General features: G+C 43.9%; 1 long non-coding RNA gene across 1 annotated transcript in view; it reads right to left on the bottom strand.

Moving 5' to 3' along the window:
* LOC136627055 (uncharacterized) overlaps positions 1-27,057 on the bottom strand; it is a 36,011-nt gene that overhangs the window by 6,543 nt on the left and 2,411 nt on the right. Inside the window, exon 2 of the long non-coding RNA XR_010792742.1 lies at positions 24,114-24,204. This is a non-coding gene — a long non-coding RNA (uncharacterized lncRNA). The remainder of the gene's footprint in view (positions 1-24,113; positions 24,205-27,057) is intronic.

Genomic DNA, 27,057 nt, shown 5'->3' with positions numbered 1-27,057 from the left:
TTCCTATGAAAATGACCCAGGTGTGTATGGTGTGCCTGACAGTAATTAGACGCTGAGCATTGCTGGGGACTATTCTGAGTGATATCAATCTCTGTACAGCACTACACAGGGGCATAGCTATAGGGGATACAAAGGATGCAATTGCACCAGGGCCCTGGTGCCTTTGTGAGTGCAGAAGGTCTTTCTGCCCCATGCGTAGAAAGCAGTAATATAAACGACACATGTTGGTTATGGCCCTGTTATTGGAGCCTGGGAGCTGGCAATTACCCCTCTGACACTGTGGAATGTGTTGGCGTTATACAAGCAGCAGGTAAGAAATTAGGAAAACCTGCCGTTACTGTAAACTCTGATGATAGCATATCATTATGATAGGTTCATCGCGGATAATCGCGGCATGATGCCATTTTTTAGACTCGAGCAGAAAATCATGGCGGATTTCCGCTTGTGTACATCGGGCTGCGCTTTCCATAGTTATCCTATGGAAAGCATTTCATGTGTTACCCACGTGCGGATTATCGCCACGGGTAATGCAATGAAGAACTGCCTGTGGACAGGAGGCCTTAGACAAAGCAGTCAAAAGTGCTGGAAAGGGCGACTAGAGGGGAGATAGAATAGATGCATATAGACATCTAATTTTTTTTTTTTTTTAACCTTTTAGATTTTGATATGCCACAAAGTAGGAAATATGCCAATACCGGTGACCATACCAACAGTGCATTGGTCCCTCCTTAGTATATTGTACAGCAGGGTCTAATATGTTTGTTTTTCTGTTTATTTTATAGAGTCTCTTTATGAACTGCATGCAAAAAGCCCAGCTGCTTACTTTTGTCGGTTTCATTAAAGCACAAGTTAAAATGTCATTGTACAATGTAATATAATAGAGCAATGGTCTCAACACATTGCAAAGCACGTAAATTTGGAACTGGGAATTCCGCCATGCAAGGATAAGCCGCTGGCAGGTACGCATCCTGCATTCCAGTCACTGCGGTCAGGAAAGAAATGCCTGGTAAAGGCACTGGCTGCAGATCATACCAATACAATGTAAGAAATTTGCTATAGGAAAAAAGGAGGTTTACTGCTAAATGAAAAGAGCAACTACAGTATAGGCCTGTGCATCCAGCACCTAACTGATCAGAAATCCCACAAATCCAGGGTGCAACCAGGGTGATCCAGCTATAGACTGTCATCTAGAAACTCTTGGTAATCATAGGGTAAATCCACACGGGACAATGCTGGGGATGTTACCTGTGGATTTGTGCTGTCAAAATCCTCAGCAGAACCAGAAAATGACTAAAGGCCCATTTACACACAATGATTATCGCTCAAAATTCGTTCAAACGATGTCTTTTGAGCGATAATCGTTGCGTGTAAATGCTACCATCGTGCTGAACGATGATTTTTAGTTCAGCATAAAAACCATTGTTCAGCCAGCCAGCTGATAGCAGGGGCAGCATAATGAGATTCTCCGCAGGAGTGTTGATAGCATTGTATTCAGCTGCTGTCCAGAACAACGGAGCCGTATGCAGATAACAGACTAGCTGATATTGGCAAGTGTTTCCCATTGTTTTCAATGGGAAACCAACCAAGCATCTCATGCGCGTGCACATCACATGCCGTGTGGTGCGATTTCCTTTCCCATTAAAAACAATGGTCGATGCGATGGGACATCATTCATGTATATGACTCCATTCAAAAGAATGAGGTTCATATTTGTGCCTCTCGCAACGCGCAAATCTCGTGCGAGTTTCTCAGCCGTATGAACCCGGCCTCAAGGATGTGTCAAAAATGTAATAGAATCTGCAGTCAATACTATAATTGTACAAGAACATTTCGGTTTTCGTCAGTTCTGTCGCACGCACCATTTGCATATTGCTGAAGTCACTCAGCTTTTAGAAACACTCTTGTTTTACGCTTCCATTGTAACACCGGATAATTAGCCCTTTTTTCTACAGAAGAGCAAATGCTAAACTGTATTCTGTAAAGCGATATACATGCAAGCATTAACATGCCTGCGACCTGCTGTATTAATCCAAGGAGACCCTCTGGCAGATACGTGGGGGGTTTTATGGCATTCTCTCATTTTCTAATCAGTGTGAAGAAGCTCATTCGTACTTCTTTTTTCATTGAAATGGAGCATGATGGGTTAATTCCTCAGAGAATAGCAGTTGCTACACGTTTGAAAATGTTTTCATGGTTATTTTAGGGCACCTTTCTTCTAGGCGGAATATTCTTACAAGACGCACCTAAAGACGCAGAAAATTCAGCCCCAAAGCCCGCATGCATAAATGCAGATTACGGAGCAGAAATCTGTTGCAAGAGATTACGATCGGTTGGGTTCCGCATGCGGAAATCCACAGCGGTAGACGTGCGATCCATCGCGGAAACAGATTGTGTATTGACACGTTCGGTCACAGATGCGTGCGATTGTCCATGTGAAGAAAGACCGCAGGGAGGGAATCGCACCAGAGAGTAGGAGAATCTCTAGCGGTTTGCACGTATCCACGTTAAAATAGAGCATGCTGCAATTTTTCTAACGCTCGTGGAATGCGCAATTCGTCCTTGCGGGTGTAAAGGAAGATTCGAAAAGTACATGCGTTTCAATGCCCCTATTTTATCGTGGATCGTTCATGCAAATGGCAATTGCATAATCCACAATTCAAATCTGGTAGTGTGTAACCAGCCTATTGGTGCTTTCACATAGAACAGAATTATTAGGGCTCCTGTTCATGGGCGTAGTGATATCCCCCCACCCGGAAGCAGGTGAGAGCTGACAGCTCGCTACGTCGAGCCTATCTAACAGGCTCACCGCGGAGAATCGCAGCATGCTGTGATTTAAATCCCGCGAGTGGAGAATCGCTATGACTCTCTGCTCATGGACAGTGGGGCTGTGCTTTCCGTAGCAATGCTATGGAAAGCGTTAACTGTGTTTCCCGCAGCCCAATAATTGGCCGCGGGGAACGCAGTGAAAATCCGCACGTGGACAGGAGGCCTTATGCAAAATTCAGCTAAGAACGCAGCTTCATCTGCTACTGCACATTTATGCTTCACGGGCCGCACAAATAAGGCCTCGTTCAGACAAGCGGGTTTATGTGCGTACATAGTCCGCACAAGACCCCATCTATTAGAAGCATTGGTTCCCTATGGTGTGTTCACATGTCTGTGTTTTACAGGCATGCAAACGCACGCACCTGCAAAACATAGGACATGCGTGCACCATAGGTCCGTCTGCGCATCAATTTTCCCCGCGGGAAGTCCCCTTGTCACCGAACACTGTGACAGTGACAAGGGACGACTCCCCGTGGGGAGTAAAGAATTCCCTGCCACAGCTGTCACATTGATTGAATTGATCCCCCCCCCCCCCCGCAATTGCTCAGATGAGTATGCAGATACTCGAGAAGAGCGATGCTCGCTCGAATATCTGCCTTAACCGAGCGTGCTCGCTCATCTCTAGTCCTAATATATATTTTTTGCTCCTTCTATTCATACTGTAAGTGATGACCAAAGCAAAACAAAAATCTATTAGTTCATGCTCCCCTGCTGCTCCCTTATTTACTAACTGAATCTGCACGTAAACATAATTACTATTTTTTTGTTCTTTTGCTCATTATTGTTTCACTTTCAGTGATTTATGCTGTAGATCGGTTCATTGCACTTGGTTTTTAATAAAAAGAATTAATTTTAGAACCTATGAGCAATATGCCGGATTTTGTCATCACGTTAATGTCGCTGTATTACAGACCTCTCGCACATTCCCAGAGAAACAATCAGATATGAATGAGAAAAATAAAGGGAACTTGTGCATTTTTATTCCTGAAAATGAATATTTTCTGCTCTTGCAGTGTGTGGAAATTTAGTTTGGCAGCAATCTGCAGTTTACTTTCCTACTCCTTAAGAACAGGAAGAGTATTTATTCTTCAAGTTTCACTTTTTTGTACTTAACCCCTTTAGGACAAGACATTTCTCATTTTTTTATGTTTGTTCCCGTCTTCCAAGAGCATGACTTTTTAATTTTTCCATTGACATTACACTTTAAGTATATTTTTTGCAGGTACCGTTTAACATACAGAATAATGTATGGGAAACTTTCTTAAAAATTGCTTTCCCATCACCATATTCTGAAACGGATAACTTTTTTTTTATTTTTTTGTCGATTGGGCTGTGGGGGAGCTCGTTTTTGGCAGGGTGAGCTGTAGTTTACCATTTTAGAAAACATACACCTTGTTAATCAGTTTATATTCAAATTTTGGGGGGGAGACAGGATACTAAAAAAAGGCACTTTTGACATTCTGTACTTTATATGGCCTTCACCATACAGGATAGATATTTTATTATTTTGGACTTTTATGGACACGGCAATGCGACATATGTGGGTGGGGATTTAATTGCTTATGGTTTTTATGGAAATAATGAAAAAAGTTTTTTTTCTGCAACTTTCAATTTATATATTTTGTAGCTGCTAAAAAACTTTTTGAAATTTTTTTTACACTTTTATATTTAGCTCCTACAGGGGACTTGAACTTGCAATATAATTTAATTGCTTGTATTATATACCACAATAAGCCAGTATTGCAGTATATAGCAGTTTTTGATGTTGTCAAGAGCAGAGCTTCAGTAGGCTCCAGGCTTCAACCAGATCACAATGCCGGGTCTGCAAATAAGGTATGGAAAGGGGTCACCCCCTCCCGCTGATCGTTTAGACACATGGTCAGCTTTTGCTGTGGCATCTAAATAGTTAACTGTTGAACTCAGAGCTAACTCTGACCGTAATGGATATCCACTGGGTATGGAGCGCCCTCGGCTCCTGAGCTTGTGCCATACACACTTCAGGACCACAGGATGCTTAGAGGGTTCATTTTTGGTTACAAAATGGGATATTGACATTCCAAAGTAGCTGAAAGTCGCTGAAAAACTTTACCCAGAGAAAGGGAAAAGTCAGTATACACCTGGGCAATCGAATGGCATATAAAACCATGATTACTGTCTAGTTTATGCCAGGACTTTATGCATTTGCAACATGTAAGGAGATAAGTGATTCCTGCCCAGACTGCACATTTCTTATGTGCATTCTGATCAGAATATGTCATATTCAATGTCTCATTAGTCTATGACTGGTAATGGCCCAAATGTCATGGTAGGAAATGAGAAGTGTAGTAGAAAGCACTTGGCACCAGCCTTTAAATCTTGTTTTTGTTTTAAGTTACTTTCAAAAATGTTAATGTCACATTAACAGCCCTTTAGTTAATAATTACGGAACAGTTAAGGTGTTTCTTCACTTTGTCATTGGAACGTGGCTGACCAGTTTGGGATTCAGTGTGCATACCTGCATGACGAATAGAGTTTAATGTTCATAGCTTATAGCTAAATGACCAATGTTAGTCCTGTTATATTGGAATTCCATATATGCCAACTAGTCATTATCATTATGTGTTTTATACATCTGAGTTCACTGGGCATTTAGTTTTAAATATATGTGGTCCAAAAGTACAGAGAAGTATCCAGTAGTTTCACATGATGGCCTGTCTTTAGGATAGGCCATCAAAGTATGCAGGGGCTGACTGGCAAATTTTAGTCTTGGGGGGCAAGAACACAGCACTGGCCCAGCGGCCCACCCTAAGGGCTTAAACAAATGGGCGTGTTCTAGTTCTGTTATGCGACCGTGAAAATCACGACCACATAGCGGGAAAAAATGAAGCCATTGATTTCAATGGTTTCGTTTCCACTATCGGGATTCCCACACGTTATTACTATGTGCGAGAAAAGATAGGACTTGCCCTACCTTTCTCACACATAGTATTAACAAGGACATATCTGCACGCTTTTTTTTTTTTTCAATCTGGCGCGGAGTTTGGATTGTCCGGTAAAAAAAAAAACTGGTTTATGTTTTAATATGCTCCAGGAGTGCCCCAAGCTTTTATGCTGCCTGAGGCAAACAGGGAAATGGTGTCCCTATATTAATGGCATTGAAAGCATCACTACATAACATACCCAACACATATTTAAACCATTAAGACTTGTCTGAAGTGATAGAGTAATATAGTCTACCCCAACATTCCATCTGCATTGAGATCAGTTTCATGGGATATACAAAATACACGTGTCTCTTATGAGAGAGGGATAACTGAGCACTACTTGCGGAAGGAATGGACTCACAGACAAAATGTAGCAGTTGGAGAGAAGAATATCCCGCACCCGGCTCTGATCGAGGCTCACAAAATCCTGCTACCACCCCTTCACATCAAACTAGGTTTGATGAAGAACTTTGTGAAAGCCATGGATCAGACTTCGCCAGCTTTCCGAGACCGTCATGAAAAATGAAGGCAAAGATTAAGAGGGAGTTTTTGTGGGTCCTCAGATTCGAGAGCTCTTTAAAGATGACCGCTTCAACAACTTGCTGCAGGGTGATGCGAAACAAGCATGGAATGTTTTTCGCCTCGTGTCTACAAACTTTCTCGGGAATGTTAGGGCAGAAAACTACAAGGAACAAGACATGTGGATGTAGTATGAGAAACTTGGCTGCAATATGTCTCTAAAGATCCACTTCCTTCATTCCTATCTGGTATGGTTAGTGATGAACATGGTGAACGTTTTCATCAAGATATCGCAAGAATGGAACAAAGATAGCAGGGAAAATGGTCCACTACCATGCTGGCCGACTACGGCTGGACACTACCATACTGTCTGACTACTGCTGGACACTACCATGCTGGCCGACTACGGCTGGACACTACCATACTGTCTGACTACTGCTGGACACTACCATGCTGGTCGACTACTGCTGGACACTACCATGCTGGCTGACTACTGCTGGACACTACCATGCTGGCCGACTACGGCTGGACACTACCATGCTGGCCGACTACGGCTGGACACTACCATGCTGGCCGACTACGGCTGGACACTACCATGCTGGCCGACTACGGCTGGACACTACCATGCTGGCCGACTACGGCTGGACACTACCATGCTGGCTGACTACTGCTGGACACTACCATGCTGGCCGACTACTGCTGGACACTACCATGCTGGCTGACTACTGCTGGACACTACCATGCTGGCCGACTACGGCTGGACACTACCATGCTGGCCGACTACGGCTGGACACTACCATGCTGGCCGACTACGGCTGGACACTACCATGCTGGCCGACTACGGCTGGACACTACCATGCTGGCTGACTACTGCTGGACACTACCATGCTGGCCGACTACGGCTGGACACTACCATGCTGGCCGACTACGGCTGGACACTACCATGCTGGCCGACTACGGCTGGACACTACCATGCTGGCTGACTACTGCTGGGCACTACCATACTGGCTGACTACTGCTGGACACTACCATACTGGCTGACTACTGCTGGACACTACTATGCTGGCTGACTACTGCTGGACACTACCATGCTGGCTGACTACTGCTGGACACTACCCTACTGGCTGACTACTGCTGGACACTATCATACTGTCTGACTACTGCTGGACACTACCATGCTGGCTGACTACTGCTGGACACTACCATGCTGGCTGACTACTGCTGGACACTACCATACTGGCTGACTACTGCTGGACACTACTATGCTGGCTGACTACTGCTGGACACTACCATGCTGGCTGACTACTGCTGGACACTACCATGCTGGCTGACAACTGCTGGATACTACCATACTGGCTGACTACTGCTGGACACTACTATGCTGGCTGACCACTGCTGGACACTACCATGCTGGTTGACTACTGCTGGACACTACCATACTGGCTGACTACTGCTGGACACTATCATACTGGCTGGCTACTGCTGGACACTACTATGCTGGCTGACTACTGCTGGACACTACTATGCTGGTTGACTACTGCTGGACACTACCCTACTGGCTGACTACTGCTGGACACTATCATACTGGCTGACTACTGCTGGACACTACCATGCTGGCTGACCACTGCTGGACACTACCATACTGGCTGACTACTGCTGGACACTACCATACTGGCTGACTACTGCTGGACACTATCATGCTGGCTGACTACTGCTGGACACTACCATGCTGGCTGACTACTGCTGGACACTACCATGCTGGCTGACTACTGCTGGACACTACCATGTTGGCTGACTACTGCTGAATACTACCATGCTGGCTGACTACTGCTGGACACTACTATGCTGGCTGACTACTGCTGGACACTACCATGCTGGCTGACTACTGCTGGACACTACCATGCTGGTTGACTACTGCTTGACACTACCATGTTGGCTGACTACTGCTGGACACTATCATACTGGCTGACTACTGCTGGACACTACTATGCTGGCTGACTACTGCTGGACACTACCATGCTGGTTGACTACTGCTGGACACTACCATGTTGGCTGACTACTGCTGGACACTACCATACTGGCTGACTACTGCTGGACACTACTATGCTGGCTGACTACTGCTGGACACTACCATACTGGCTGACTACTGCTGGACACTACTATGCTAGCTGACTACTGCTGGACACTATCATACTGGCTGACTACTGCTGGACACTACCATGCTGGTTGACTACTGCTGGACACTACCCTACTGGCTGACTACTGCTGGACACTATCATACTGGCTGACTACTGCTGGACACTACCATGCTGGCTGACTACTGCTGGACACTACCATGTTGGCTGACTACTGCTGGACACTACTATGCTGGCTGACTACTGCTGGACACTACTATGCTGGCTGACTACTGCTGGACACTACCATGTTGGCTGACTACTGCTGGACACTACCATGCTGGCTGACTACTGCTGGACACTACTATGCTAGCTGACTACTGCTGGACACTATCATACTGTCTGACTACTGCTGGACACTACCATGCAGGCTGACTACTGCTGGACACTACTATGCTAGCTGACTACTGCTGGACACTATCATACTGTCTGACTACTGCTGGACACTACCATGCAGGCTGACTACTGCTGGACACTACCATACTGGCTGACTACTGCTGGACACTACCATGCAGGCTGACTACTGCTGGACACTACCATACTGGCTGACTACTGCTGGACACTATCATACTGGCTGACTACTGCTGGACACTACCATGCTGGCTGACTACTGCTGGACACTGCACAGAGATGCTCCCGAGCAGCTGGACAAGAGACAGGAGAAGAAATCTAAGACAAAGTCTATGACTTGATTTTTTACAAGTATTAACCATATGCCTTTCGGGATATAAACAATTACTGCAGATTACAAAAAAAATAGACCCAATTTAGCATTTTGACCATCGTATTCGTGTTGAGCACATAAAAATTCATAAGAAATGACTCATTTTTTTTCAGTAACAATGACTTTTGTAAAAATTTGTTGACCAGTGTAATAGCAGCGGGGGCCGCCGGACAGGAGCTAATGACTAAGTGAGTAAAATGATTGCCAGGTTGCTGCCAGGTCAACTCGCAGCTGGCAATTACTTTTTACCGGCCATTAATATGCTTCCCCAGCCCTGCCCATCCCTAAAAAATATGATTGTTAACTGTCAAATCCCCAGGATCTTCATATCATTATCAGATGCAAAATCCAGCTCACGAGGTTGAACAAACTAATTTCCTTTACTTAAAAAGATCCATTAAAAATATAGTAATGTACACATGGATGAAGCAATTGCAACGCGTTTCGAACACACTCAGGCATTCTTAGTCATGTCTCATTAGTGTTTGAAGCACATTGGAATTATTGTTGCATCCATGTGAATATTGATGCACTTTTAATGGAGCTTTCGTTACCCCTTAAAATTGCGTTTTTGTTTTTTTTTTTCATTTTTGGCTTTTCCTCATGCGGAACTCGGCAAAAATGATCTGGGGATTTAAATGCTGCTGGCAGAACTGACAACAGCATTTACAGGGTTAACAGCCCCGATTAGCATTGTAGGGAGCAACTGTACGTCCTGTGTCTATAAGGGGTTAATAAAGGAGATCCATTTGTTCAGTGCCATGAACTGCATTTTGGATCTTTTGCATTTTGGTGTTCAGAACAAGGAGCTATCCGTGCTCGGCTACTGAGATCGGGGGGTACGTAGGGGAGCTGGCTTTCTTATTATATCATGATCTATGGTGGACCTGAAAACCTGTCATAGGAAATCTGGCCTGGATATGGGGTGGTCTTCTCAAAGAGGTGGTCTTTTGGAGAGGTTTCACTTTATTCGCATTAGCAGTGAGTGCAATCTGCATTCTTTTGACTTAAGGGTACATATAAAGACAATTGTCCCTTCTGTACAGTCTCTTCTATTGCTGCCAGTATAAATTAGACGATTTTCTAAGCAAGTATAATTATGAAGTACAGTATACAAATGAATAAGACCTTTTACATACACCATAAATACTTTAAATTAGGGGGAGATTACATAGGCACATTATATAAGTACACTTGATATATAAATGCAGTACACTAGTACATTAGATTCCTATAGCAGTAGGGTCTGACAATCGGCACCCATTTCACTGGGCATATCAAGGAGCAGCCCTATTCAATAGACCTTGAAGCAGATCCTGGCCGGAAGTTGGGTCTGCTGTGCCGCACCACCTTCCTCATACCCTGCTGAACTTTCCCGGACACATTCGATCTTTATAGACTATCCTTTCATATGGCAGGGTGGAGTTAACAATGTTCTGCCAATTTGAGAGCGTTGTGGGGCGTCTGTCCATCTACCTCAGAGCTATCACCTTGCGAGCCAGGAACAGCACCCTCATAAGAAATATCTGTAAATGTCAGTAAATTGCCAGCGTTCCTCATCCAAAATTTCCAACAGGCAGATGCCCGGGTCGAGTGAGACTGGCATTTCCTTTAACTGGATTAGAAATTCTGTGACCTCCCTCCAGTACGTATAGACGTCAGGGCAGCTCCATATTAAATGACTACATTTTGCACCCAGCACCAATGACACTGGTCGGTGGGTACTCTGTTCATTTTATAAAGTCTAGTTGGTGTCAGCACTGATTGAGTATATACAACTGCGTTAGCTTATTATTTGCAGCTGGTGACACCATCGTATATGAGGCCATTGCCGTTTCCCACTCTTCCCCGGTAAGGGAGGGAATGAACTCTTTCCATCCATCCATCCATCACCTTAATTGGCATGTAGGAGATTTTGATATGCAGCAAATGGGTTTATAAAATCGATATCAGGCCTTAGCGCCTTGGGTGAGCATTACACTCTCAATGGGTCTAGGGAAAAGGGTTGTCTGGGTTCTGGAAATTGTGCCATGAGGGCATGCCGGAGCTGCAGGTATCTATAGAAGCCAATTCTCAGGACCTGGTAGAGTTGCTGTAACTGTTCAAAGGAGGCTAGTATTCCATTGATATATAGGTGTTCTAACGTGGTTATTTTCCAAGTGCTTATGTGGTAAATTCACAAGGTGCAGGAGCACTCTATTAGCCCTCAGTGATAATAGAGGTGTCTAAGGGGGTGTCTGAGTACTTAGTCAGTGCTTTACATACCTGCCACACTCTAACCACCAACTTGTGGATAGGTAGCATCTGTCTGGCCAGTAACTCCGGTCTTCCCAAAACTACCCACAGCGATCTTTCAGACAGACAAACCATTAGATGGTGTTCAGAGTTCAGAAAAGAAGAACCCGATAACCAGTGGCAAATATATCTTACTTGTCCAAAATTGGTCTAATTGAAAAATTTCCACAGATAGCGGCAACGCACTCCAGGTTTTGAGTTTGTGTTGGAAGGTCCTTAATAGGGGAGCAATGTTCAGGTTAAAGCTCAGAGCAGGATACCTCGCAGGAACTTTGACAGTATGGAACATTGACGGGTAGAAATGTGAGGGTATATGTATATATTGCCATATGTTTTTTATGCTTTTATACCTGTATGCAAGTTCTATTCAAAGTTAAAATGAGAAAAACTTATATGTCGCCTTACATCAGATATTCCAAAAGTTTGCAAGGCTGAGAGAGATGTGTCCAAAAATTCAGAGATGATACAGAGCCGGACGCGAAGGCCGCGTGCTTGGCTGTTTTCCCAGAGGCGCCGTATCAAGATAACGACTGTTTAACTACGTATATGACTATCAGTGCCTCAGCCGGAAATCCGGACTTAACATATATGGTTATGCGGTGAATTTGAGCCAATGAGACCATCACCCATTCCTAGTGATGAGACCAAAGGGTATAAGATCCCATGTAATCTGTAATGAAGTGCGCAGTTATGTCCCCGTGTGAGGAACTATACCAGACCTCCGTGTGTGGTGTCTCTTCTTTACCGCCGGCAGCGGGGCATTGGGGTGGGCCTGATTGGTGCTGTACACAGAATTTCCCTGACAGAAACACAGTTCAAATGCAACAACTTAACTTTTACTTAGCGCACAAATTGCTACATAGGCCGCCTGCACACTGTCCGCAATGGAATTCAACCCTGTGCCTGGCCAGTGGCCCCCGCGTACCTGTCCAGTGTCTTCTATTCTGTTCTGTGGAGTTGATGGCCGGCGTGCCCGCACAGTACAGAATAGTCCGTGCCATCGCTAGGCGATGACTAGGATCCCGCTACCTTTCCGCAATGATGGAAGCCGTCCATGCGGAGCCTGCACAAAATCGCGGCATACTGCGATTTTTCTCCACGAGCGGAAAAATCGCATTCGATTTCTGCTCATGGACATGAAATCGTGTATTGCCATAGCATGCTATGGGTGGTATTTGCTGCGGAATCCGGAGGTGGACGCCCTGCTGCAGATTCCGCAATGCAAATCTGCCTGTGTGCAGCGGCCTTACGGTAAAAGATTATTTGCAACTTTTCCCCCATAAATTATAGTTGAAGTATCCTCTAGTGCACCCTGGGTTGTGAAGGAAATGTCCAGTCAAAATTAAAATGCAATGGTGTTAGATATAACTTTTCCCATGGCCATTAAAGTATGGTATGCTGAAACATTAATAATGAGTCAGTCACCACTACTTTACCAACCTACAGTTTGCTTTTCTTGGAAGGTTTTCAAATAGATTCTGAAATGTAGCTGTGGGAATTCATATCCATTAAGCTACAAGAACATGAGCTTGGTGGGGCACTTCAGCACTCAGAGGTCTTATTCTGTCAACTTTATGGATGAGTTGTTGTTGCTCCTAGGTCTTTCTACTTCACAATTGCAGGACTTAAGGTATCCATACACATTCAATAGCTGACAGTTATTCTTCCCGACTTCTTCACACACATGCATGCTCGGCCGAGCGTGCATGTGTTTTCAATGGGGTGAGTGAATAAAGTAGTTGCCAGACAGCTTTGACTGTGGCTTATCTCCAGGGAAAACAAAATGATCAGGTGTTGAAATTTAACATTCCGCTAACATAATCTGTTGGGAGTGGGTCAGAAGAACCAATACACATCAGAGAGTTGGCAAGTCCTGCAGAAAACTACAAACTTTTCTCTAATGTGTATGGGGGGCTTTATGGTTGCCTGGAGCAGTGCTAGCAGGGCAGAAATTAGTTGAACGGAATAGAATCATAGAGTCGGAAGGGACCTCTAGGGTCATCAGGTCCAACCCCCTGCTTAATGCAGGATTCACTAAATCTTCACAGATAGATATTTATCTTTTCTCCTTAGGGAGAGCACCTAGACAGTGAGTGAGGAGACTCAAATGGCAATGCACGCTCCTCTGGGTAATATGCAAATAAGGGAGATGGAATAAAACCTCTACAGTGCCACCTATTGGAAGGCAGCATTCCTTCAAGCCAAAGTCAGACTTTTTAAACAAGCCTTGTAACAATGACTGGGAGTTAAAAGCAAAGCCAGACTCCATGTACATACAGCTGTATGTACATGGAGTCTGGCTTTGCTTTTAATTTCCAGTAATTTTTACAAGGCTTGTTTAAAAAGTCTGACTTTGGCTTGAAGGAATGCTGCCTTCCTATAGGTGGCACTGTAGAGGTTTTATTTCATCTCCCTTACTTGCAGATAGATATTTTTCCAGCCTCTTTTTAAAGACTTCCATTGAAGGAGAACTCACCACCTCCTGTGGCAACCTGTTCCACTCATTGATCACCCTCACTGTCAGAAAGTTTTTTTCTAATCCCTAATCTGTGTCTCCTCCCTTTCAGTCTTTCTAGTCTTTCCTTGTGCAAATTGTTGGAATGGTTACATCTTATGATGACATTAAAAATGACTGATCTCCTTTGTACAATAGTATCTGTGTTTGTCTATAGAGGATGAATGGCTGTAAGATTATTGTTTTTTATGTACATGCTAGCAAGGAGTGAGGAAATGAGAAAATCCCATTAAGAATAAATAGTAGGAGCATGCTTGCTATGCTTCTGAAGGACGTGTTGAGCGGCATTCTAGAATCTATATGGAAATAGTCTCTTTTGAAAACGTCTGGACAATTGCTGTGATGACTAGAAGGAAGCGTCACCGCAGCCCCAACCCACTACAACTACTCATTTATAACTATGACTGAAGGCATTTATGATGTAGGCTGGAGCACAGCTTTATAGCTAATTGTATGAACAGCATGTATGCTGAGAACTTTATACCATAATTATGATTTTACATAGGCCATACATTTTTTTTTTAGAACTGCATGACAAATGGGCATGGAAGCTTACAGTGCTGAGCGTGGAACTAGACCTATACGTCATGAATTTACTGTTTTTAATAACGTTTTTCTGCTATTTTTTCCCTCACTTGTTTGTATTAAAGCTATTTGAACATGTCTAATAAGCCTCCCACTTAGAAAAACAGGAAAAGATATTGTTTCCCATTATGCTTTAATTAGCAACTGTGTCTTAAGAAATAGAAGCCAAAGGATATGTTCCCACACGACAGATTAGATGTTTCTGCAGCTGTTCTGTACTCTAGATATGGGGGTTGTAAAGTCCGTGTTACACAAACAAACCTACTCAGATGTTTGGACTGAGTTTTCAATGATTTCTGTAGCAAAACGTCCACGTGTGAACATTCCTATGTAGCCACAGCAATAACACTACTAAACAGTGCAACATTAGGATTCAGTATTTATTTATATATTGTGGTAAACAGAAGAATGTTTGGGGGCTTCTTCACATAGACTGTTCAAATTCATTTAAAGGCTTGTAAAGAAAAAAACAGCACACACTTCATGCATTTTAATGGTGGTTTTACAAGTATTTTTGGTTACTTTTTTTTACATTTTAACTACATTTGTAAAAAAAATGTAAGCCTTTTAAAAATTCTATAGAGAAGCCTGTGTGAAAAACACCAGAAAAAGAAACAGTATCTAGAGTGTTTGAAAAACAAACACCCAAGTGCAAAAAATGTCAAAAGCAAAAAAGTGTATGTAGTCTTTTCAATAGTTGCTATAGAATGTAGAGTAACATCTGACCACAACCCTTCTGCACATAACAATGTTGCAAATGCAGTGTAAAATACCAGAAAACACTGTGTGAATCCAGTTTAAGGGCAGCTTCACAGGGGGGCATGTGTCTTTACTCGCGCCTCAGCACAATGTATGTGCACCATGAACAAGGCACTTTTGCGTGCGTATCTGTGCATTTTACTGTACTTTTTAGCACACGTTGGGCATTTTCACATGGGCACGGGGCAAACCCCGACTCTGAATTAAAGGCTATTTAGCCGAATGAAGTCCAGATGTGTTCTTTTCCCCTACAGTTTTGCGCTGTATTTTACAAATCCTGTATTTCGTGTGCGCATTTTCGCACCCCCATAGACTTCTATGGGGCCTTTTAGGTGCAAATTTACACAAAATAGAGCTGGTTTAAAATTTTTTGTTTGCTCAAAAAATGGAAATGAGAATGAACCCATTGATATCAATAGGTTCTCTTCTCTGTGTATTGCATATGCAAATTTTGCACACACAAAAACGTCTACATAAAGCCGCCCTAAGGGCGCATTCAGACGACCCTATATCGGCCAGGTATTCACGCCGGCCGATATACGGCGTCTCTCTCTGCAGGGGGAGGAGGCTGGAAGAGCCGGGAGCAGTGCTCTGAGCTCCCGCCTCCTCTCTGCCCCTCTGCACTATTTGCAATGAGAGGAGGCGGGGCGGGGCTAAGTCTCGGGAATTAGCCACACCCCCATCCCGCCTCTCCTCATTGAAAATAGTGCAAGGGGGTAGAGAGGCGGCAGAGAGGGGGTGGGAGCTCAGAGCACTGCTCCTGGCTCTTCCATCCTCCTCCCCCTGCAGAGAGAGACGCCGTATATTGGCCGGCGTGAAAACCCAGCCGATATACGGTTGTCTAAATGCACCCTAAGGTCGCTTTCAGACTAGCATATTTTAGCTCCGCAGTTGGTTTCTGTTTTGTGGACCGTACTATGGAGCTAATGTACATCTATGTATCTATTCACATCACCGTATTTTTCACAGCCGTTTTTTTTTGTTTTTTTTTTAAATGACAGTAAATGCGGAGGCAAATGCTGATGAAAAAATTTGCGCATGCAACACGCAGTGAATAGAACCCATTGATTTCAATGGGTTCATTCATATGAGTATATTTTGTGCGCACATTTTGTTTGTGGAAAGCATATTTTATTTTTGTGGGGATTGCGCACAAAAATACCACATATTAAACTAATTAAATTTAGTTGTCCATTGAAATCAATGGGAGCATACTAGTGTGTTTTTTTTACGTACACAAATACGCAGGGAATGTGCTCGCAAGAAACGGGAAAACACGATGCCCTTGCGCAAATGCGTGTGTAAATAAGCTTACACCCATGTGAAGCCGGCCTTGCAGTAGGGATCTGTATTATGGAATATATACTCATCTGAAACCGGCCTAAATGACATGTGATTAAAACCTAATTAAGACCTAGTACTACACAAGCTGAACACTGAGAGAGCTCACAAATCTGAGTAATGTGTTTAGATGGAATGATTATCGCTCAAAAAATCGTTCAAATGAGAGAAGGAACAATCATCAATTGGTTTACACACAAGCCAATGACCAAGGAGAATCTCCCACCCTTCGTGTGTCGTTCAGTCTCAGCCAGCATAAAAGTCATAGTTGGCTCATTCACTTACCTTTGCGTTTATACATTCCTCGCTCAGTGTTTGGTCGGCTTCGCCCCAGCGTGACGTATTTATGCATAAACAAGGCTTCAGAGTTATATTTACGCATTTGTGTTTGTGCATAGTACTGTACTTTTGCACGCACAGGGCCAGTTCACACACATGCGTGACACACCCTTTCCGTGGATTTAATCGCAATTTAAGCCTAATGAGCTCCAGATATGTTCTTTTTCCCCTTGTGTATTTTCGCATCTCCCATAGACTTCTATGGGACTTTTGCTGCACAAAACGCAGAACGATAGGTCCAACTTTTTTCCGTGCCTGTGAAGTGCCTGCGCAAAACACGTTTGTGAGAACGATCCCATTGAAACCAATGGGTTCTATCCTTTGTGTTTAGCGTGCACAGGTTTTGCATAGAAATGTGAAACCCTCAACGAGAAGTGAACGAGTTAGTGGGACGTCACTCGCTTGTTCAAACGAGAATTGGCTGGTGTATAAGGGGCATAAGGCATCAAACACTCAGCGTATTTTGGGGCCACATGGAATTACACAACAGTCCCATTAAAGCCTATGAGGCTGAGGCTGTACACATTGACATTTTTTCACACAAACCGAGGACATATCTCCTATTTCTCTTCATTTCATGGACAAGAAATAGGACAAGTCAATGCATGTTAATGTGTTGTGTCCATATATGTTGGACAGCACACGAACTGTCTGATGCGAGCTGCGTCTGAATCTCTCAAGCGCTACTCACAGTCGTGGTCAGTGTGCACTTAGCTTCAGGGTATGACCATACATTGCGCAGTAAATCCATACCAAAACCCTGTGGATTGTGATGCAGATTTTCACCAAGGAATTCACTCATTGTTTTACTTTCTTAATCCAAACCTCAAATTCTGCAGCGATCCCGCTGTGTGAGAACACACCGACAGCTTCTGTTACTTGCTGGTAATGGATGATGTCAGTCTCATCTTAAAGGCAGCGATCCCATGTAACAGGCACCGGCTTGCGGCTGCGATTCCTGGCTTGCAGTTGCCAATAGAAGCGTGATTTTGCCGATTGGGTCAGAAGATTGTGCGTGCAGCTATTGGCAGCCGCGGAGCCACAAGCCGGTACCTGTTACGTGGGAACGTACCCTAAGCCGCTAGGTTTCTAGTAAGAATCTTCATGCAAAGGTGTTTTCATAAGTGCAGAACAACACCAGTATTGTATCACCTGGCATGTGGAGTACAATACATGTATTGTTATCAATTGTGAAACAGTTTGGATTGTTAGTGGTAATCATCACGTCTTTGGCCACCAAGTATTTTGCAGCTTGTAGGTGATCCTCAACAATAGGTCCTAACTATACAGCATATTGTTATATAGTCAGTTATCTAATAGCAAGCAAATATTTTTCTAATTTACTAACTACTAGGATAGAATATACAAGAATCTACTGTGCAGGAGTGCCCCTAGTCGCTCTGCTGCCTGAGGCAAATAGCCCCGCCACCACCCCAAAAAACAGCTTTACTTCACTGACAGCAAAGAAAAAAATATTATATATACAGTATATATATATATATATATATATATATATAATGATTCATATACTAATCAAATAAAACAATTACTTATTAAGCACTTATCCCAATTGAAATGTATTGAAATGCCATTAATTCGTTCCAATGCATTTCAACAGGGAAACTAACTACAAGTTAAAAAAATAATTCAATACTCACCTACCGTCGGCATTCCACGATGATCTGCAGTGCTGCTGCAGGCTGTTGCTCCCTCCTCCATGCTAACAGAGCATTGCTTTCTGGAGGTGGGGGCTTGAATGCCCCGCCTGCAGCAAGCTAATGCTATGATTGGTTAACTCAGCACCGCTTCAGCCAATGAAAGCCGGCACTGGGTTAACCAATCACAGCCATTCAATGACATCGGGTGTGAAACCACCCATAGGCCCCCTGTCCACGGCTGAGGTGGAATATCGCTAGCGATATTCCGCCGTGGGAGGTGAGGGGGGAGCACTGACAGGTCTCCGTGATGAGCCTATCTAATAGATAGGCTCACTGCGGGGAATCACGGCATGACGTGATTTGAATCCCACGAGCGGAGAATTGCTATGATTCTCTGCTTATGGACGTCAGGCTTTCTCCTATGGAAAGCGTGTCATGCGCGGTCCGCGGGCGATTTATCACCGAGGATCTCGCAATGGCAACTCGCCCGTGGACAGCCAGCCTTACTTGTGTATGTTTACAGGCAGGTGGCAGGGCTGCACTGTCCTCTGAATCTTTATAGTGGTAGGCAGGTTTTATATTAACAGATAAGTAAGCAAACACAAACCTGAAATAACAGCGCTGAGCTACTTTATATAACCTCGTTGGTCATGTGTTTACTATCCGCACACACATGCACATCCCTCGGGTCATGTGCCTCCGATTTTTCAACCAGTCCCAATTCATTTCTTCTTCTTCCTTTATTGCGGTCACTATAGAAGCGAGGAGGCTATTTACGTTAGCCTGCCCTGCCCTTCCTAGTGCTGCTCCCTGCAGCTCTGTGTATTTCTTGGCTAGTTCCTGTACACCGTCCTGTGATGACGGGCCTGACTCCAGCTTCTTTCTCAAGTCCAGCATGCACAATGATACTTCTGTCCTCTAATTTTGTGCTTTGGCCTTGTCTGTCCTGCAGTTATCCTCTGTATGGAGCTCATGACTTGGGAATTGTCTTACAGTCTTATCAAGGGAATAAAAGATAATTAATCCTTGTGTGATGTACAATACAAATATTCCCTATTTCCCTTAGTTTGACCTATGCACAGTAGCAGGGGAACCCTGTTTATGAGGCAAGTTGAGCTCTCTGGCACAGGCGATGCGCCTTCCTTACTGCAGTACGGCAGCAGTTTAGAAGAGCCGCTGCCTTCAGTGGGCTATCGATGTGGCATGCTGATATTTTACGGCAGAATGTTAACCCTTTCCAATCCACTGTGTGACGTCTGAAGACATTATGATTTAAGGCTGTACAGCTCTGATGTTGGAAGACAGCCGTTAAGGTTCTCTTCCTGTATATTGCCAGCCTCTCTGCTGTTGGAGCCTATCCAATGTGTCACCTCATGCAGTACTGGCTTTAGCCAGCATATAGCTCCATTGTATAATGGCAGAAAAAGAGTAAGCCCCCTAGGAAAATCAGGATTGGAAAGGGTTAAGTATCTGCATCTTTAGAATTTTTAAGATCATTACAATTAAAAGTGTCAACCCCGGCACCAGAAGCCATGCTGGGCTCGCTGGACTGCCGCCCTTCGTCTTCTATGCTACACAGGCGTCGTAATGATGTTATTGCGTCATCTGTGTCGTTCCACAGGATGTCAGCCAGAAGCGGCCAGGCGGTGGACAGAAGGCACCATGGGGGAAGGTGAGTGACTTTATTATGGGGGACATTATGGCTATTAATAAAGGGGACATTATGGCTACTACAAGGGATAGTATGGCTATTTATTACTACAGGAGACATTATAGCTACAGTGGTACCTTGGGATGTGAGCGCCTCAGCTTGCAAGTCCATCCACTTTCCACCCGGCTTTTGGACGGAAGATAAAGAACTGCGCTTTTTCTGCTGGTATTTTGCGCCAGATCTGTGACGGAACCTTCCAGGCAGTGTTTCTGAAGCAGATGTGAAACCGGCTGTCTGGGCTCGAACCTAGGAGCTCCCATGTTCCAGGCAGCAGCTCTATCTACTGAGCTATTCAGTGCCCTGGACAGCTCCCCAGCGAAATCTTACCCATGTTCCTGCTCTTGTTTTCCTGATTGGCTCCACCCTGGTCCTTGATTGCACACCCCATATAAACCTTGCCTAGCACCTCCCATCCTTGCGAGATGATTGTACTCTTTGCCTATAGTCAAGCTCTACTACCACCAGCTCCTCCCTACACGATTGCTGCTACCAATTACCGACCTCTGGCTAATTCCTGACTACACTACCTGCCTGCTCCCTTGTACTGCAACAGATACCTACCCGTTACCAACCCTTGGCTTTCCTTGACCACACTATCTGTTTGCTGTGTTACAACACGAGGTTCCGAACTCGCTCCAGACTGTTACACTGGCCTAACATGATTGACAATAAACTCTTATGAAAAAGCACCTGCAAGGACAAGCGGTTATAGCATACAATGACAAACCGTGCATAACACAGCATTAAATAACTCTGCCTAACCACACGTAAACACTTGCCATCTAGTATTTATCCATAATGCCCATTTCATATATATACTAAGTGGGTGCGGTTCATGGTTACAGGCAGTTTAACTCAACCACTCCCTTATACATACTTATGGTGTTTCTACATGAGAACCTCTTTAAAAGTAAGCTATATTCTTTTCTTTCTCCGTTAGCCATTATCAAACCCCTAATTGAGCCCACTCTGTATACACAATAAGCTTCAGGGTGTTCATTCACACTCCTGGGCTACTTTCCAATTCCCAGTTGCTCTGAAGATTTGAACAATTATGGTATCCACAGCCCAAAGAATGACCATCTTCCCCACTGAAAATAGTGGATGTGAGGGGGATACAATTTTATACTTGCTCAAAACATAATATAAGCAAGTAAAACCCCTGTGTCCTCCTCTATACTGCTGACAGGCTCCCTTTAATGCAAAGTTGGTGCCATAAAAAATGGAAATCCTCCTGCTGCGTGATGCTTGATAAGTGAAATAATGCATTTCATAGCTTTAGAATGATTTGTTTATGATGATCAGAGCTTTCCTTTCTTCCCATTCTCCCGAGTAAAGTAGGTGTTAAAACTGATTTACAACTCTCTATACGCCGTTTCTTTTCTATTTGTGGGAAGCAGTGTAAAATTAATGAAGCTTACTGCTAATTATTTCATGTATAATTTAAAAAAAATGAGAACTGGAATAGAAGTGCTTTGAACTTCCACTAATAATGAGAAGTAGATTGCTTTGCTGTTAATGACAAAACTCGACAGAAGAAGAGTTTTCTTTGTGTCCTTCACTTGCCAATTTGTAATTGCAACACTGTAGTCCCAGACCAGGGGAGGAAACTGGCAGGCAGAATTAGTGAGTAATAACAGGGGAGATTGCGAGAAGGATGCCAGCCAACACTAGCTGGCTGCTCTCCGTGCCGTACACCGAGATATTCCAGATTTTAATTACAGTGTAGGGAGGCTAACTAGCTCCTGAAAGATAAACAAACTTATATAGTTTGTAGAAAGTTATCTGAATAAGGCTGCTGAGCCCTAAAGCGGGTGTGAAAGCAGCCAACTAGTCTAAAAACAACAGTTAACTTCTCAGTGCTGCCTACTTCTATCATAAAATGACTAATTGCTTAAAAAAATCTTATGTTAAAGGGCCACTTCAGCAAAAACACATTTTGTCATGTCTGCAACCCTCGCCTGATTGCCTGTCACACACTCACTTCTGTATTGAAGCCACTTCCATGCAGTGCAGCCCCCACTCTGATGCTTATCAGGCACCATAACAAGGTCATAGGGTTGAGATGTTCCACCAAATACCTCTATATGTCAGTATCAGAGGGAGAATGCCAACAAGAATCTGAAATGGTAGGAAATATCTTATGAAGTGTCGTCGAACACGGATACCAAAATTGTATAGATTCATTCCTGGCATCTGTCAGATACGGTGGACTTAAAATATTTTCCCTTCTTCATCAGAGGAAAAAGTTCTGTTGAGCTCCGATTTCAATTTGGAAAGAAAGGGTGGATCTCATAGTGAAACTGAGCCATCCCTTCCATTTGTCAGCAGTGCTTAGACCTAAGAAACTGTATGGGAAGGAGGGGAAGATTGGAGATAAGTCTGTTTAAAATGAGTTCGGGAGCATGATAGAGCAGAGGAGCAGTGTGAGGCTGGGGTCACATGGGACGGAATCCCAGCGGAACTCCTGCAGAATGTCCGCACCAATAAAACGCGAGAATTCAGAGGGAAAAGCGCAGCTTCAAAACCTGCGGGTTTTGGAGCGGTTTCGCCGTTGGCATTCTGCTGTGGTTTTCTCTCCCCATAGAGAGGAGAGAGGCCGCTGCGGAAACGAGAAAAGAATTGACATGCTGCTGAATTGAATTCCGCGCCGCATGTTAGTTTTCGTGCGGCTTGGCCGCAGCGTGTGGACAAGATTTTTGCAAAATCTCGGCCACTTTGCTGGCTAATCCCAGGATTAGGAGCCGCGGGTGGAAATGCCGTGTGGAATTTCCACATTGAAATTCCACCCTGTGTGAACCCAGCCTTAGTGTTGAGCATTCAAGGTGGCCCTACACATGTGTGGGGAGAAAGGACTGCTGCGGATTGTGTTTGGTAGTATGCAGCTCTCTTTCATAGTGTCTATTCAGCTCTCTGGTCAGGCAGTGCCCGCCTCCCCACCAGCCAAGTGTCTTTTAGGTATACCTGGGCTCCAGCTGCAGTTGTAATCGCTGCACTACCCATACAGGCTGCAGTGATTATGTGAGTGATGCAACAGCTGAGTGTTAGAAACCACTTATACAATGAAGACTCCAAAACCTGCAGTCTCGGTTCTTTGCTGGTCTACATCTAACTCATAGTAAAGACACACATTATGAAATCTAGCATACTGCATTGTACGGATAGTGAAAATGAATCATGGTTAGCAGCAGAGCAGAGGTACAAAGGTTATATATGGCTAGTTATTTATTAGAATTGACCTTTTAATGATGTTGCTAAATAGCTTCCCAGTTTGTGTCAACTGGGCTTACTCGGGCTCCATTTCTTTTCTTGGCACTAAATCTAAGGGCCACATACAGAGCTATAATACGCCCATCTGAATTAAGCCTAATAAATGCTTTTTTGTTGGTAACATGCATCATGTAGCTTTTAACTCAATACTCAGGCTGCTATTTTATAGTAAGACCTCTGGCACACTAGCGCAGTTTGGGTCCCATTATAGCCCATGAGTCTATGCACACTACCATTTTTTTGAAAAACTCATAGCGTGTCCTATTCTTGTTTGTACATTGAGTAAATAGGTGATAACGTTTACATTCAGTGTGAGCCAATTGGAGCGTGCACCGAACATAAACTAAAGGGAGGATTTTAACAGAGCCTTAAAAGGGTTCTGTCATTAAAAAAAAATCTATAATTACCTATTCCTTTCCCGTCAGTCTACTTACCAGATCTTCACCTCACCGATCTTCTTCTGTCTCCTGCAGTCCGGGGTGGGTGGGTGTCAGCTCACCTCCAGTTGTCTGATTCCTCTGTTTCCTGTGAGGTTACATATGAAAGGGAGGAGACACAAATTAGATATTAAGAAAAAACTTTCTGACAGAGAGGATGATCAATGAGTGGAACAGGTTACCACGGGAGGTGGTAAGTTCTCCTTCAATGGAAATGTTCAAACAAAGGCTGGACAAATATCTGTCTGGGATGACTTAGTGAATCCTGCACTGAGCAGGGGGTTGGACCCGATGACCCTGGAGGTCCCTTCCAACTCTACCATTCTATGATTCACTGGCAGTCTCCTTCCTGTCGGCAATGTACGTTACGTCACAGTTCATAGGCCAGCAGGGGGAGTGCTGATATACCTACCAGACTGCTCATGCGAGCTGTCTCTGAAATAGATTAGCATTCCTTCCTAGCCAGTGAACAACGTGACCTTCACTGACCGGCCCGGAAGAAGAATGTGAGGAATGCAGCCTTCATAACAAGTCGGCTAACGTGCGGTGAGGTGACCCGGGGGCACTGCAGAAGGTCAGCCAGGAGAAGATGTGGTAAGGAGACTCAAGGGGGAAGAATAGGTAAGTATAGAAATTTTTTTTTAATTTTTTTATGACAAAACCCCTTTAAGGTGCTTTTTGATGGAGCAATTATCGTTCAAAAAAATCATTCAAACAAGCGATAGACTGGATGATTATCGTTCACTTAGCATATTGCCAATGACTGAACGACGAATGAATATAATTGTTTACTTTTTGCTCGCCATTCATTTTATACAGGCATAAAAATCATTGTTGGCTCATTCACTGATCGTTCAGATAAAAGAGCGCCCATTCTGTCCTTCTCTCAGCGAATTTGAAGGAATGAATGATTCTGAAGGATTTCTCGTTTGAACGAGCCAACGATGTATTTGCCTGTCTAAACAGTCTGCATGAGCGAACAAGCTAATGATGACGTCAGTTGCTCAGTCAAACAATAATCGGTTCGTCTAGAGCAGTGTTCCCCAACTCCAGTCCTCAGAGACCCCCAACAAGTCATGTTTTCAGGATTTCCTCAGTGGTTTACACAGGTGATGGAATTATTGTGAGTGCCTCAGACATTACCACAGGTGTTCTTGCCATAGGATATCCTGGAAACATGACCTGTTGGTGGTCCCTGAGGACTGGAGTTGGGGACCCCTGGTCTAGAGGGACTCTTCACCTTAATAGTCAGAACGTACTTCCTCAAGTGACAAAAAAAAACAGGGTGTCAGCTGAGGAAGGACCAATTAGCATATCCTGCACTGCCTTCTAACATGTTGTTGGAACAGTTGCCATTTTACTTGGGGACAGCGGTATTTGGTGTTAGGGTCACTGTCAGGAAAATTAGAGAAAGACGTAGAAAGAGCTAGCATTAGGGAAAGGCATTTCTTTGGTTGTTATTTCTGTTTCACACTATCTGATCCTGTCTCTAGTTAATTTCATTATCCACACCTTCATCCTCATCCTCCAGTTACCATCACCTTTTGCCCCTGTCATCTAATAGAAATTCTGAGAGATTTGTATCCATGTTTTCTATTGTTTTGATATGTGTTTTATATCTATCATTCTTGTGATGCTCCATTTTGTTACACTATTAGGTTCTATCTATAGTTTTTATTTAAAGATTCACTTACCACCCGAAAATAATACTATAACTGAATGGGACTAGAGATGAGTGAGCGTACTCGGCCACGCCCCTTTTTCGCCCGAGCACCGCGATTTTCGAGTACTTCCGTACTCGGGCAAAAAGATTCGGGGGGCGCCGTGAGTGAGTGGGGGGTTGCAGCGGGGAGTGGGGGGGAGAGGGAGAGAGAGAGGGCTCCCCCCTGTTCTCCGCTGTTACCCCCCGCGCTGCCACGCCTCCCCCCGAATCTTTTCACCCGAGTACTGAAGTACTCGAAAATCGCGGTGCTCGATCGAGTAATTACTCGAAACGAGTATACTTGCTCATCTCTAAATGGGACCAATTAAAAAAAAAATTTTTAAAGACTCCATACCGAATCTTAAAAAAAAAAAAAAAAAAAAAATTGGGGTGGATTATTTAATAAGTACAGTACACTACTTCAAAATGGTCATTAACAACACTGCAGTACCCCTAATGTGATATAGAAGACTACAGGCAAGCGACAAATTACCGATATAAAGCAGAAATACTTCCACAGACGTGAGTATATTGTAAAATATATGCAGAAAAATTGCCATGTCAGAGTCACTTCTGTGAGAAGAAGTTCATCCTTTGAACTAATTTTAATTCATGATTGATATTAAAAGTCAGGAAGAAACAAGATTGAAATCCTAATTAAGTCCCTGACTTCCGTGGAGCCGGTGGAACAAGTCTACTAGCTGTCCCGGCTCATGTGATTTTTATCACGCCATGTGAGGGATGTGCGTATCTGCAATCCTACTAGAGCTTTATTGGACACATGTGGTGTCTCTTCACTATTCTAAAGCACCGCTATTAAAGTAACTGTGTATAAAAAGTAATAACTGAATGTGGCACACATGTCTGCTGACTTACATATACAGGAAAAGGAACGTCCGTCACTTATGAAAAATGTATTCTGCCTTCATATCGAGAGGGTGTGATCGCTGTTCCCTACACAATTAAAATGTAACTCCTTCAAATGCCATAAAATTAAGTAGGCAAATTAAGCTCAGGCCAACTGTACATGACCGAATTTCAATTGCAGAATCCGCGATAGTCATCCACACGGACAATACGCGGTATTCCGCACCCATGGAAAAAACAGAACATTCTCTTAGTGCACAGATGGTGATTTCTGCGAGCAGATCTAAAATCGCAGCATGTTCTATTTTTGTGCGGACTCCGCATGGACGGCTTTTGTTGAAGTCAATGGAAGCTGTTCGACCCGCAGCCTGT

The sequence above is a fragment of the Eleutherodactylus coqui genome, chromosome 5 (genome assembly GCF_035609145.1).
Source record: "Eleutherodactylus coqui strain aEleCoq1 chromosome 5, aEleCoq1.hap1, whole genome shotgun sequence".
NCBI classification, from domain to species: domain Eukaryota; kingdom Metazoa; phylum Chordata; class Amphibia; order Anura; family Eleutherodactylidae; genus Eleutherodactylus; species Eleutherodactylus coqui.
Note: the sequence above shows the minus strand (reverse complement) of the source record. Positions and strands in the feature narration are given on the sequence as shown.